Source organism: Narcine bancroftii, chromosome 2, assembly GCF_036971445.1.
Source record: "Narcine bancroftii isolate sNarBan1 chromosome 2, sNarBan1.hap1, whole genome shotgun sequence".
Classification (NCBI taxonomy): domain Eukaryota; kingdom Metazoa; phylum Chordata; class Chondrichthyes; order Torpediniformes; family Narcinidae; genus Narcine; species Narcine bancroftii.
The window spans coordinates 297,412,699-297,426,248 of record NC_091470.1 but is presented as its reverse complement, the minus strand read 5'-3'; the positions used below and the strand labels follow the sequence as shown (position 1 = coordinate 297,426,248).

Below are 13,550 nucleotides of genomic sequence, written 5' to 3'. Positions count from 1 at the left end.
GAAGTATAAATTGTTGTAAGTCATGCGCATATGTCAAACAGCATCTATATCTGTGAACACAAAGATCTCATATTGAAGTTATGTAATTATGCTCATGGCTCACTGAATTTTCAATGTCATTAACTGATTTGATTTTTGATTAAATTTAATTGTGTGGCACTCATCAATATTGCTCGACACAATTTGAGTTCAAAAGCCTTTGCATTATATGATTGGAGACATACTTCAAAAACATTAAATTTTTAATGCACTAAAATGGAAAGGGGGAATTAATCAAGTATAGCATTAAAAGCTGACATATTTAAGTAATTATTTTATTGCCAATTACCCGCAAGGAAAAATCCATATAAAGTAACGACAGGTTTTATGTTATATCACTTCAGATATTTGGAGTGAATTTAATAAAGTGGAGTTGCTAAATTTTTACAGATATATCAGGAAAGGTACACATAATTTTGAACTGTCTTTCCCTTAGTTGTACAAAATGGAAAAATTGTGGCTCATGTCATGCAACGTTAAATTGTAGAAGAATGTGTGGCTCTTAAGAATGGAATTTCACCAGAAACCAGTTATTGCAGCCCAATGAAAACAGTACCTTTCAGTGTTTCTCCTATAACTAATAAAAATAGTAAACCCAGCTGGTGAGTTGTAACTATTCTGCCAATGGTTCAGTGAAAACATTAACCCACACCCTAGGCATGAATGTGCTCAACCAAAGCAGGACTGATAACAAAGTTAAGCCTTGATATACAATCAAAGTTTTGCCGGCTTATACCTGTATACTTATTTGCATTTCCAACTTTAAAAACCACACCTGAATCTAGGCTGATTTCTCTCGTAGTCATAGTTTTAAAGCTCAGAAACAAGCCTTTTTACCCAACTTGTCAATGCTGACCAAGTTGTCCACACAAGCCAGTCCCATTTGCCTGAATTCAGCCCTTATCTCTCTAAACCTTTCCTTCTAAACCAGGATAAGATTGCTCATTTTATTTATAATTATACTAAAAGAATATATTTTGAAATATTAAATAACTGTAGAATGTATAAAAATCATAACTCTCACCATGAACACAAGGATTGAAAAGCATAATTTGCTTTATGATTATCTGATGCTTGTATTCTTCATGATGCCTGTTTGTAATAATTGTTACTTGTGCAGTTCTCCATACAGGATCCAAAAAGTATCCCATTGTTTAAGGCTTACCAGTACATACATCCTGCACCTATTAAAAGTAATTCCTCTGCCATTGGTGCTCTGTGATTAGTAAGGGATTGTACATTTTGGCTTCATGAAATGATGGAATCATTTTGAAAAATCATTCCAGGCTGTGATTTTTTTTGCAATATAATTACATGGGTGAGAGAGAACTCCAAGGTATTCTAATGTAGAAGTTGGATGGAAGAAGAAATCTGTCATGGAGTTGACTCTCCATTATCCAGGCAACTGAAGAGGAAACCTCCAGGGATAGTGCTTACATACACAAATATTACAAAAAGGTCAAGTACCAGTAACACAGGGTAGTGCAGTGGTTCTTAACCTTTTTCTTCCCACTCACATACCACTTTAAGTAATCCTTATTCCATCAGTGCTCTGTGATTAGTAAGGGATTGCTTAAGGTGGTATGTGAGTGGAAAAATAAATTTGAAAACCACTGACTTAATTGACTTGTTATGTGCACGGTTTCATAACTCCAAAGGAAATGGGCCAATGACAATTTTTCTCAAGCAAAATATTTCAGTAACAATCGGGTCTAAAGCAGTGGTTCTTAACCTTCACTTCCAAATCACAGACCACCTTAAGCAATCCTTTACTAATCACAGGGCACCGATGGCATAGAGATTACTTAAAGTGGTATGTGAGTGGAAAGAAAATGGTTGAGAACTACAGGTGTAGCAGTTAGTGCAATGCTGTTACAGCACCAGCGATCGGGTTTCAATCTGGCACTGTCTGTAAGGAGTTTGTATGTTCTCCTCGTGTCTGCGTGGTTTCCTCCAGGGGCTCCAATTTCTTCCCATCCTTCAAAATGTACTGGGATTGTAGGTCAATTGGGTGTAATTGGGCAGCACAGGTTTAATTACTGTGCTGTATCTCTAAATTTTTAAGAATTAGAAAAGAAAAACAAATAAAAACAGAAGATGCTGGAAATCTGAAAGAAAAACAGGAAAGTCTGGAAATGCTCAGCAGGTCAGGAAGCATCGATGGAAAGAGAAATGGTTAACACTGCAGGTCCTGGAGTCTTTGCCAGTTTAAAACCATTAACTCTGCTTTTCTTTCCACAGCTGCCTGCCTTACCTGCTGAATGCAGCATTTTCTGCTTTTTAATCACAATCACAGCCCTTTCTTGGTGACTGCAGGCTACACCTCAGTGTCCACTACCAGCCAGGACTTCATCCACTGAAGCAAGTCAGCAACAGCCTATCGATGTTACAGGTCCACACTAACAAACAAACTACCCTTTCTCTCATTGGATGAGTCAGTGCCTGGCTGGAGGAACAGCTGCTGACCGTGAGAGACAGGCAGGACTTTTTCATGTGGCAGAGATTGTGCTCAGTTTTACTGGAGCAGCAGCTGGTGAAGCCTTGACAGAAGCAGGTCTAAAGCAATGGAAGACGATGGTGCCCAATCAGTATCTAACTTTCGTTCTGCTCTCAGCCAAAGTATGACCATTCCTGATGGTTACATAATACTCAACCCACAATCTCATCCAATTTACAAACTATAGATATTGCAAGCCTTACTCCCCAACCACCTCCTCCCACTCAAATCTGTCCATCATCCCCAATCAGAGCCCCATCCTTATGTCTTTCATACAGCGAAAGTCTGCAAGTTAACGAGGCAGTGTTGGAGAACCAGGAAGACTCTGAAAGAGGACAAATTATAACTTGATTTATCTCTAGTGGTGTTATGGAAATTTTATGCAATTTGGAGCTTGGAGATAGGAATTGCAAGCAGTAAAATAACAAATACAAATGGTCTATCTGTTAACTCCCATTGACCAAAGATAGCTTCTGCTTCAGAGAGAAACACTGCCACAAAGCCTGCATGCAATATCAAGGCTTAAGATAGGATCTGAAGCCTGTTTTTCTAGCAAAGGGAAAAGCTCACAGTTCATGTGTGGTTCCAACCACAATGAAATGAGCTTGTATCAGATCAACACTGTAAAACAGATTGGCTGTCTGTCTTCCAATATAACCTGGCCATCCTGGGTAGTTGTGGGGTGAGGGAGGGATTTACAGAGGTTATCCTCTCTCAGGATGATGTTCAGTTATGATCTTGCTGTTACCATTCCACCAGAAGCTTTGATGCTGCCTGTTAGTCTTACAGGCCTTATGCTAAGACAGGCAAGAATAAAACTGAGCTCTCTAGCTGGTCAAGGTCGGCTGCAAAGTCAACTGTAACTTCCCCCATTGCAGGTCTGTGATAGTACAGATTCTATCACCAATGTGTACAGATTGTAGTGTACAATGTACAGATTGTAGTGTAGGATGACTGTGATTGGCTGAGAGTGTAGCCACACCTACTGGCAGGTCTTAAAGGATTGCTCCTAGCCAGACCAGGTCATTCTGGACTGGTCGACCTACTTGTGATATGCTCCAGTCTTCTAGTTAATAAAAGCCTTGGTTTGGATCAACAAGTCTTTGGATCTTTCGACGCGCAGTACAAGGACAATAGTTTTTCACCAACTGTAGATGCCGGAGTAACAATGCACAAGACCACAAGGGTAGTTAGAATATCAGAAAAACTAGCTAGCCTTCATTTGTAACTTTTATTTTGCTTGAGCTTTTCTCTTGCATTGCATCCAGCCAAGAACTGTAAGAGGGTGGGGAGGTGAGGGATGTAAAATGTGAGATTATTTGTGAATGGGGAATTCGGGTTGATATCCTGGTATCACTGTTAGGTGGGAGATTCAGAGACACATAAAACCTATTACAGCCTCACAGTTTTGACAGGAGGCAATCGTGGAGCAAGAGCTGGAATATAGGTGTGGAGTGAGCTACTTCTTAACCAGGGAAGTGCAGGCAGACTGGCAACAAGGCCACGAGTCCAAGCACCCAGTCAGGGACAGGCTTTCTCTTTACTTTTCAATAGCTGTTGATTCACATCCTGCAAAAACTCTCCCTTCATTGACGTGCAGTTTGTCTGTCAGCATCTTAACGGGATTCTGGAGTTCATGATGGCTTTATTATAAAGCAATTCATTGTGGCCCCATTATCTGAAACAGAATAAAAAGTGTAAGGCTTGTTCCTCTGAGACCAAATCTGCCCTCTTTATGCCTCAAAGGCAGCTGCACACCATGAGTACAGTGTGGCTCATTAATAGACTGCTAATAAATGCAACTGGTTTTATTAGCATAACTATTTAAAGTGGCAGGATTCCAATATCTTTCAATGAAAGGTTTAATTTATCATTGATCTTATCAAAAGCTTTTGTGCAAAGGCACTCATGTTTTCATATCCCAGGAAAACATGAGTTTGTTTACAAAACGATTGAACATGACAAGAAGAAAAATAAATTCTTGGAAATATGAGAATCCAAGGTTTTGAATTGCACTGAATAGAAGTCAACAAAAAGAGCCAATAAAATAGTAACAGAAAAATAAACAGAGAGATCTGATGAAATAAGGCTAAATAAGTGAAGAAATAGAGGCAAATAATAAAGGATAGAAAAAAGTCTGGGTGTCTCGGGTGACATGGAAATCTAATCAATTATTTCTTCATATCTGGCTTCACTCAGGGATATAATAATGATTAATTTGTATCAGAACAAGCTCAAGCAAAATGAATGAAAATCACATTGTATTACACCAAAACTAACCCACTGCAAAATCTAAGTTATTTGTATAAAATATAACCATCAAATGTCACTCATCGTAATGGCTGAGAGGCTCTCAGTCCTTCAATTCAATTGACCTTGTAACGACTGCTACACAGATTGAAACACACAACGACCATATTGGAGATTTCAAACCAACTGTTTATTCAAACTTCGCGCATGCCCCTTTAAGGGCGGCGTGAGCTCCACCCCTGCATTGGTGGTGACGTCACCACGCTCGCCCGAGGTGCGCACCTTGCGCTAACCCACACAACATGGAGGTCCCCCGATGGCACCATCTTCTCCCGGCTGCCCTGACGGCGTGGCGGTACAAGCGGGGCCGATTTGCCACGAGGATGTGCGCTGCTACACAAACCCACCAGAATGGACTTATGCTTCTCACTGCCTGGGTGGGTGACCTCGTCTTTTTGGCTGGTCCATCACTACCAGCTGGCTAAGGTCCAGGTGTGCCACCTTGAGTTGGTCGACTGTGAATAACTCCCCCTTGCCCCAATGTCCAGGGTGATCCTCTTGCCTGAGCATTGCAGGACTTTGTAGGGGCCTTCGTAGGGGTGCTGGAGGGGCACGGTGTGTGGACCTCGTCAGATGAAAACAAAATCGGCCGTGGCCAGCTCCTTGGGGACGCAGGACGGGCAGCTGCCATGATGGGTCGGTGGTGGGGGCGCTAGTGAGGTGATCTTACCTTGCAAGTCTGCCAGCAAGGTCCGACTCTCGGTCACGGAGCCAATGCTTGGGCCAAAGAACTCCCCGGGTTGTGACAGCGGTGTGCCGTATACCAATTCCACAGATGATACCTGTAGGTCTTCGTTCAGAGCTGTTCTGATGCCGAGTAGGACCCAGGGCAATTCATCCGTCCAGCTGGGACCAGTGAGGCGAGCCATGACGGCCAACTTTAGGTGCCGGTGGAAGCGCTCTACTAGGCCATTGGCTTGGGGGTGGTATGCGGTGGTGAGATGGAGCCTGATTCCAAAGAGGTTTGCCAGCTGTGACCAGAGGACAGAAGTGAACTGCAAATTATTATTTGCCTGTCACTCATCATGTGCGCCGGGACCCCGAACCTGGCGATCCAGTAGGCGAGTAAGTTCCTGGCGCAGGTCTCAGTGGAAGTGTTCCTCAGTGGGATGGCTTCTGGCCACCTCGTTACATGGTTGACCACTGTCAACAAATAGCGGGCATCCCTGGACACTGGCAGGGGGCCCACGATGCCAATGTGTATGTGCTTGAACCTCTTGGCCGTGGAGTCAAACGGCTATATCGGGGCCTTTACATGGAGCTGGACCTTGGAGGTCTGACACTGCAAGCAGTTTCTCGCCATTTGGCTACCTGTTTCTTGAGGCTGTGCCACACGAACCATTCCGCCACCTTGTGAACCGAGATCTTGACCGAGGGGTGGGCCAAATTATGGACCATGTTTGAAGGCCTGCGGCCTCCTTTGCGGTGGGACTACTTGGCTCAGCAAGTTGGTGGAGAAGTCGCAGAGCAGCATGTCGGGGCTGTCCGGCAGTTTGAGGTCCTGGAGCTGGGGACCTGTGATGGCGGTACAGAAAGTTTATACGTCTGTATCCTCCTTCTGCACCTGCGCTATCTGGGCATAGTCCAGGCTGGGGGTGAGGCTGTGGACGGTGGGCCTTGAGAGCATGTCTGCCACGATATTGTCCTTACCTGTTCGGTGTTGGATGTCAGTGGTGAACTCCGATACATAGGACAGATGCCACTGCTAGTGCGCCGACCAGAGGTCCTTTGACATTGCGGGGGCCTGAGTGAGCGGTTTGTGGTCAGTGAACACGGTGAATGGTCAGGAAGTACCGGAAATGTCTGATGGCCAGGTACAGGCCAGGAGATCCCTGTCAAAGGCACTGTATTTCAGTTCCGGGGGGGCGGAGGTGCCTGCTAAAGAACGTAAGTGGGCGCCACTGGCCATTGATTGATTGCTCCAGGACGCCCACGACGGCTGTGGCTGATGCATCCACTGTGAGCGCAGTGTGGGTGTCTGGCTGCGGGTGGGCTAGTAGGGTGGCACTCACCAGGGCATCCTTCATTGCAACAAAAGCATTTTCAGCTTCTTCTGTCCATTCCAGGGTTTTGTTCTTGGCAGCGATCAGTGCGAACAATGGTCGCATGATGCGAGCCATCCCCAGGATGAACCAGTGGTAAAAGTTGACCGTGCCAGCAAATTCCTGTAGACCCTTTAGGGTGTTGGGCTTCGGGAACTGGTGTACGGCTGCATCCTTCTCGGGTGCTGGGGCAGCTCCATCCGTGGAGATGGTATGGCCCAGGAACTGCAGGGACTGTTTGCCAAACTGGCACTTGGCCATATTAACCATGAGGCCGAACTCTGCCAGGCAGGTGAATAGTGCACGGAGATGGACCTTGTGTTCATTGTGGACCCAACTGGCAATGAAGATGTCGTCGAGATAGATGAACACGAAATCTAAGTCTCTGCCCACCACGTCCATCAGGTGTTGGAATGTCTGGGCCACGTTTTTGAGGCCAAAGGCCATCCACAGGAACTCAAATAGGCCGAACAGGGTAACGATTGCAGTCTCAGTGATGTCATCAGGGTGGACCAGGATCTGGTGGTAACCCCATACCAGGTCGACCTTTGAGAAAGCCCAGGCGCTGTGCAAGTTGGCCATAAAGTCCTGTATGTGCGGGATGGGGTATTGGTCCGGCATGGTTGCATCGTTGAGGCAATGTTAGTCCCCGCATGGGCGTCAACCCCCGGAAATCTTGGCGACCATGTGAACGGGGGAGGCCCAAGAGCTCTCCGATCTATGGACGATCCCAGCTCCTGAGGTTGGGAGAATTCCTTTTTGCCAATTGCAGCTTCTCAGGGGGCAACAGCCTGGCTTTGGCACAGAAGCAGGGGGGCCTAGGTTGTGATGTGGTAGCAGACTCCATGTTGGGGCATGGCGGAAGTAAACTGCAGCTGCAGGATGGAGGGGAACTCGTTGAGCATGTGAGAATATTCGTCCTTGGGGGCACTGATGGAAGCTATCCCCGGGCCTCATGCATCTGTGGTGTTGAGGCGGATGGATTGGAAGGTGCGGGCATTTACCAACCACTTGCCTTTGATGTCCACCAACAGGCTGTGGGCTTGTAGGAAATCGGCTCACAACAGCACTGTGTCCACAGAGGCCAGTACAAACTTCCAGCGGAACTTGTCCTTGCTGATCTGGATCTGTGCACTGTGTGTGCCAAAAGTCTTGATGGAGGATCCATTGGCCGCCCGTAGGGTTGGGCCCTGTGCGCAGGTGAGGGTCTTGAGGACGGTCGGGGGGAGCACGCTCAGTTCAGCTCTGGTGTCTACCAGGAAACATCGGCCACTGAACTTGTTGATCACATGCAGGAGGCAGTTCACGTGGCCAGCCGTCGCAGCCATTAACAGCGGCTGGCCAGGTCATTTCCCTGAAACACACAAGGCTGACTGCACTTGCGGGCTTGGGCCCCCCAGTGTTGATGGTAGAAACACCAGGTGGGGTGGTGTTCTTCCAGTTTGTGCTTGGTGGGGGGGGGGGGGGGGGCGCTTGCAGCCGATTTGGACCTGGGAGGGTGACCTGGCTGAGGGCGACCTCGTTTTGTCGCTTGGTCTGCCAGAGGCCATCTGCGCGGGCTGCAACTCGGCATGGATCTGAGAAATCATCATCTGCCAGCAGGAGTTGTTTATCCTCAGGCATCTGTTCAAGGAAAACCTGTTCGAAAAGGAAGCAGGGTCTGTGGCCCTCTGATACCACCAGCATTTCATCCATGAGGGCAGATGGGGTTCTGTCGCCCAGACCATCCAGGTACAGGAGCCTGGAGGCACGCTGCCATGGGGAGAGGCTGAAGGTGCCGAGGATGAGGTTTCTGAGAGCGAGGTATTTACCTTCCTCCGGTGGGTGTGGATCAGGTCATCCACCCTGGGCGCTGTTTCTTCATCGAGCGCGCTCACGATATGGTAGAACATCGTGGTGTCTGATGTGTCAGAGGAGAAACTGCGCTTCAGCCTGCCCAAACTAAGCGCGTGGGCATGCATCCAGAAGTGGGGGAGTTTCACCGCGACAGCATTGATGGCTGCGGAATCCATATCGGGAGGCCAGAAAACTGTCTGAACTCAATGGGGTCACCAATATAGCGACTGCTACACTGATTGAAAAGCACCACAACCACATTGGAGGTTTCAAACAAACTGTTTATTTAAACTTTGCGCGCGCCTCTTTAATACTCTGTCACACTATTCAATGGTTCAACTTATTCACTGTAATTAGATTGCTGAAAACTGGGTATTCAAAATTCCAGAAGCAGAAAGATGACTGGGCATATTAAACCTTGACAATACATTTAAGAAGTCAGTACACAAAGTTTTAGCCTACATCAGAGGTGCTTAAATATCAAGTCTTGGGATACATACCCTGATGATGTCAAAGCAGATTGAGGTTTGAGATAGTTGTGTACATGCCATGGTGGACACTGAAGGCAACTGTGCACATTAAGTCTTGATGGACACTGGATATGACTGCAAACATTCATCTTTATCTTACATTGGAGGAGATTCTGCACATTAAGCTTTGGAGCTAATTGAATGCATTTGTGAATGAAGAGAGAGTGAAGCTGTGTTACTTTACAATGTACTAAGAAAGGCATTATAAGCACATTCTAAATTGCCTATTTTCATTGAGAAAGATCCTTTAAGTTGTTTTTTTTTTACTTTCAAACTTTTTATTCTGAGCATTGAAGGCAAGACCAGCACTTATGGCTTATTTTCAGTTACCCTTAAAACAGTACTACTGAGCTGGCTTTTCAAAATTCATCAGTCCATGTTGAGAAAGTGCTCCTGGAATGCTGGTTGATGGCAAGTCCCACAGTGAAGGAGAAGCACCACATTATGTTCAAGTCAAGGTAGTGCATGACTTGAATTGGCATTTGACAGTGCGTTTCACCGCATGTGCTCTCCTCAATGCTCCAGGTGATCGTAATTAATAATATAGGAATCCATAGGTTTAGAACAATTGTGATGAAATTGACAAATGAACTTACGGAAAAATATATTTTGGAAACAAAGGTCACTTGCCTGCATGATAGCTCCTGCACACCTCACATATAAGAATGGTTCTGTCCAAGAGAAATCACAATGGGGTCCACATCATCAAGGACAAGCTGTTCTTTTCCAATGATATCAGCAAAATTGTCTTCATTTTTCAAAAATACTTTAATTGTTATGGTTGAAGCCTATCTATTTAATATCAGTGAATCTGCATCTAGAAGTTAGATACTAAGTTGAACCATTTTATTTAGATAAATAAAATATTGTGGCGACACACATGTTTGCATCAATGAACCAGCTTCGCTTGTCACGTGCAGTCGGTGGGGCAGCTGAAGTAAAGATGGTGTCGCGGGACCATTTCTTCCGGTCCAGACCGGAAGGGCGCATGCGCGCTTACGTCATCATGATGCAAATGCCGAGACATTGGGGGCAAGAACAGAGACAGACTTAAAGACTGCAGCACGGAATTGAAAATAAAGCAGTTGTGATACTTAAATTCCCAGCCTGTTCTCTCAGTCTCTTCACTGCGCTTACTCACAACCCGCTACATTGGTGACCCCGACGAGTCTCCACATCCAGAAGTCTTGACACAATGGAACCAGCAGCCATAGGCACAGTCGCGTTGAAGTTGCCAATATTCTGGGTGAACAGACCCTGCATTTGGTTTGGCCAAGTAGAGGTCCAGTTCCAGATCAAACAGATAACCTCCGATTCGATGAGATACTTCTACGTCGCCAGCTCGCTCGACCAGGAAGACCCCTCACGAGTCGATGACCTCATCCAGGCGCTGCAAGAGGAAGGTAAATACGTGGCTCTTAAAAACCTCCTCATTAGCACATACGGCCTCTCATGAAATGAGAGCACTGCCAGGCTCCTTCACTTGAATGGCCTAGGCGATAGGATCCCCTCTGCCCTCATGGACAAGATGCTCACACTGGCAGAAGGGTAGAAGTCCTGCCTCATATTCGAGTAGGTGTTTCTCGACCAGACGCCTGAAGTCATCAGATTCCCGTTGGCTGACACGAATTTCAGCGACCCATGCAAGGTTGTGGCGCAAGTGGACATTCTCTACTATTCCAAGCATGAAGCCATAGACTCTGTCAACTGTATTACATGGCCGCCACCAAGAACAACACTCAAATCTAGTCCAGCATGTGAGCAGGCCTAGCCCTGCCAGAAAGCAGAAAGGTCGGATCCCAAATGGTGTTTCTACCACCAATGTTAGGGTGCTTCCGCATGCAGGTGCCGCCAGCCATGCTCGTTCCCGGGAAATGACGGGGCCAGCTGCTGCCATTAGTAGCTGTAGCTGCTGGCTGACTGAACAGCCTTCTCCATGATTGGGACTGTATTTCAGGCCGCAGGTTCCTCGTGGACATGGAGGCGGAGATAAGTATCATACCTCTTACAGTGCTCAACCCCAAGGCCTGTCCCTGCACACTACCAATAACACCACCATCAGAACCTTTGGCAAGAGGCGACACCACCTTTAAATGGTCCTTCGTGCTGGCTTCAGTGGACAAACCTCTTTTGGGTGTGGATTTCTTGCGGGCACACTCCCTACTCATTGACCTCCAGGGCAGACGACTAGTCCATGCTGAAACTTTCCATACCATGCCCCTCGGCACGTCCAAGGAACTGTCTACCCAGCTCGCTTCCATAAAAACTCAACATGTCCAGTACAGCTACCTCCTCACTGATTTTCCCTCCATTCTGCACCCGCAGTTCATGGCAGCCCTACCGTACCATGGCATCCGACATCACATCGCTACCATTGGCCTACCATTGCATTCACAGGCCGGCCGCCTGGCCCCGGACAAACTTAACCTCGCCAAGGAAATGTTTAGATGCATGGAGGAACTCAGCCTCATCTGTCATTCCAATATCCCATGGGGCTCACCCTACCACTTGGTGCCAAAGTCCAACAGCAGCTGGAGACTCTATGGTAACTACAGATGCCTCAATGATACCAGACCACAACCCAATTCCCCATATCCAGGATTTTGCAGCAAACCTCCATGGTAGAAGGCTGTTCTCTAAAGTCGACCTGATCCAGGGATAACACCAGATACCCGTGCACCTGGACGACATCCGAAAGACTGCTATCATCACCCGTTCGGCCAGTTTGAGTTTGCATGCCATTTGCTTTTAAAAGGTGGTGCAGTTATTCTACTGCCTTGTGGACGCAGTTGGCAGGGACTTGCCTTTTCTTTTCATCTACCTCATTGACTTCCTGGTAGCCAGCAACATGCCCGAGGAGCACATGACACACCTGAGCCAGCTGTTCACCTGCCTTGCACAGTTTGGCCTCACCATTAACCTGGAGAAGTGCCAGTTCGGACTCACAGGAACAGACTTTCTGGGCCACAAAATTATAAGATGGCACCACCCCTCTACCCAACAAAGTGGACACCATATAACAGTTCATCAGGCTGACGACACTCAAGCACCTGCAAGAGTTCATGAGCATGGTAAATTTTTACAACAGATTCATCCTTGCAACAGCCAAGATTATACACCTTTTCTTCACTCTAATATCGGGCTCAATGAAGGAGCTTGCATGAACAGACGAAGCTCACAACACTTTCAAGCAGACCAAAGAGGCCCTGGTCCATACAAAGATGCTAGTCCACCCATGAATGGATGTACCGACGGCCCTCACAGTCGACGCATCCAACACAGCAGTGGCTGCCATCCTGGAACAGTTCGTTGATGATTCATGGAGACCCCTCACCTTTTACAGTTGCCACCTGTGACTGTCTGAACTGAAGTACAGTGCATTTGACAGGGACACAAAGAGGTGCCACAGGCATTGACTGGTGCTCCCAACAATAAGAGAAAGATCAGCTATGAGAATCCCTTCAGAGACAGAGGCATGGATTTGTCTCCTGCGCTCCTGCAATCTTCGCAGCCTCATTAGCAAATGCTTGCTTCAGATTATGTAATTCTGAAAAAGTTTTCAAAGGTATGTCCCTTATGTCAGTGTAGAACTTCTCATTAGTGTAATTTAGTATAATTTAGTTCCAGTCATGTCAGTAGATATAGCAGACTCCACTGTCCTGCATTTGTTGATCAACTTTTGTTACTGATTCACAGTAAAAATCAGCTTCTTGCATAGTATCGTATAATCATAGAAAATAGATGCAGGAGTAGGCCATTCCGTCCTTCAGCATGATCCACAATTAAATACGATTGGGGCCATCATGTAACTTCATAACGCGATTCCTGCTTTTTGTCCATACCCTTTCATCCTTTTATCCAACAGGCCCACATTCAACTCCCTATTGAATATATCTAATGAAATGGCCTCGCCAACTATTGCCTCACAAAGAAAGAAACTGCAGCTCATGATCATTTAAATTTATACAGACAGCATGGTAACAGGCCCTTTTGGTTCATGAACCATGCCACCCCCCCCCATTACACCAATTAACCTAGAATTGTAGCAGGCCGCGTGACCGTGCAGTTATACAGGCCGAATCATCACCCCATCAAGTTGGTGTAGGCCCCCCATCCCTTCTAAGGAGGTCCGGAGCTGGCGAAACGCATTGCCTGGGGGACAGTGTCACTTCCGTGTTGCCTGCCGCTGAATGGAGAGTGACCCAGCAACGTGCTGATGTCACTTCCTAAGGCAAGTGTGCCCCTCACAGAAAATGGGCAGTCTTCTCGACCAAAGCGAGGAATTCAAAATAAAGT

At 46.6% G+C, this 13,550-nt stretch overlaps 1 long non-coding RNA gene across 1 annotated transcript in view; it reads right to left on the bottom strand.

Moving 5' to 3' along the window:
* Nucleotides 1-3,764: 3,764 nt before the first annotated feature.
* The window catches only part of LOC138755456 (uncharacterized), a 105,172-nt gene continuing 95,386 nt past the window's right edge, over nucleotides 3,765-13,550 (bottom strand). Inside the window, exon 6 of the long non-coding RNA XR_011352308.1 lies at nucleotides 3,765-4,214. This is a non-coding gene — a long non-coding RNA (uncharacterized lncRNA). The remainder of the gene's footprint in view (nucleotides 4,215-13,550) is intronic.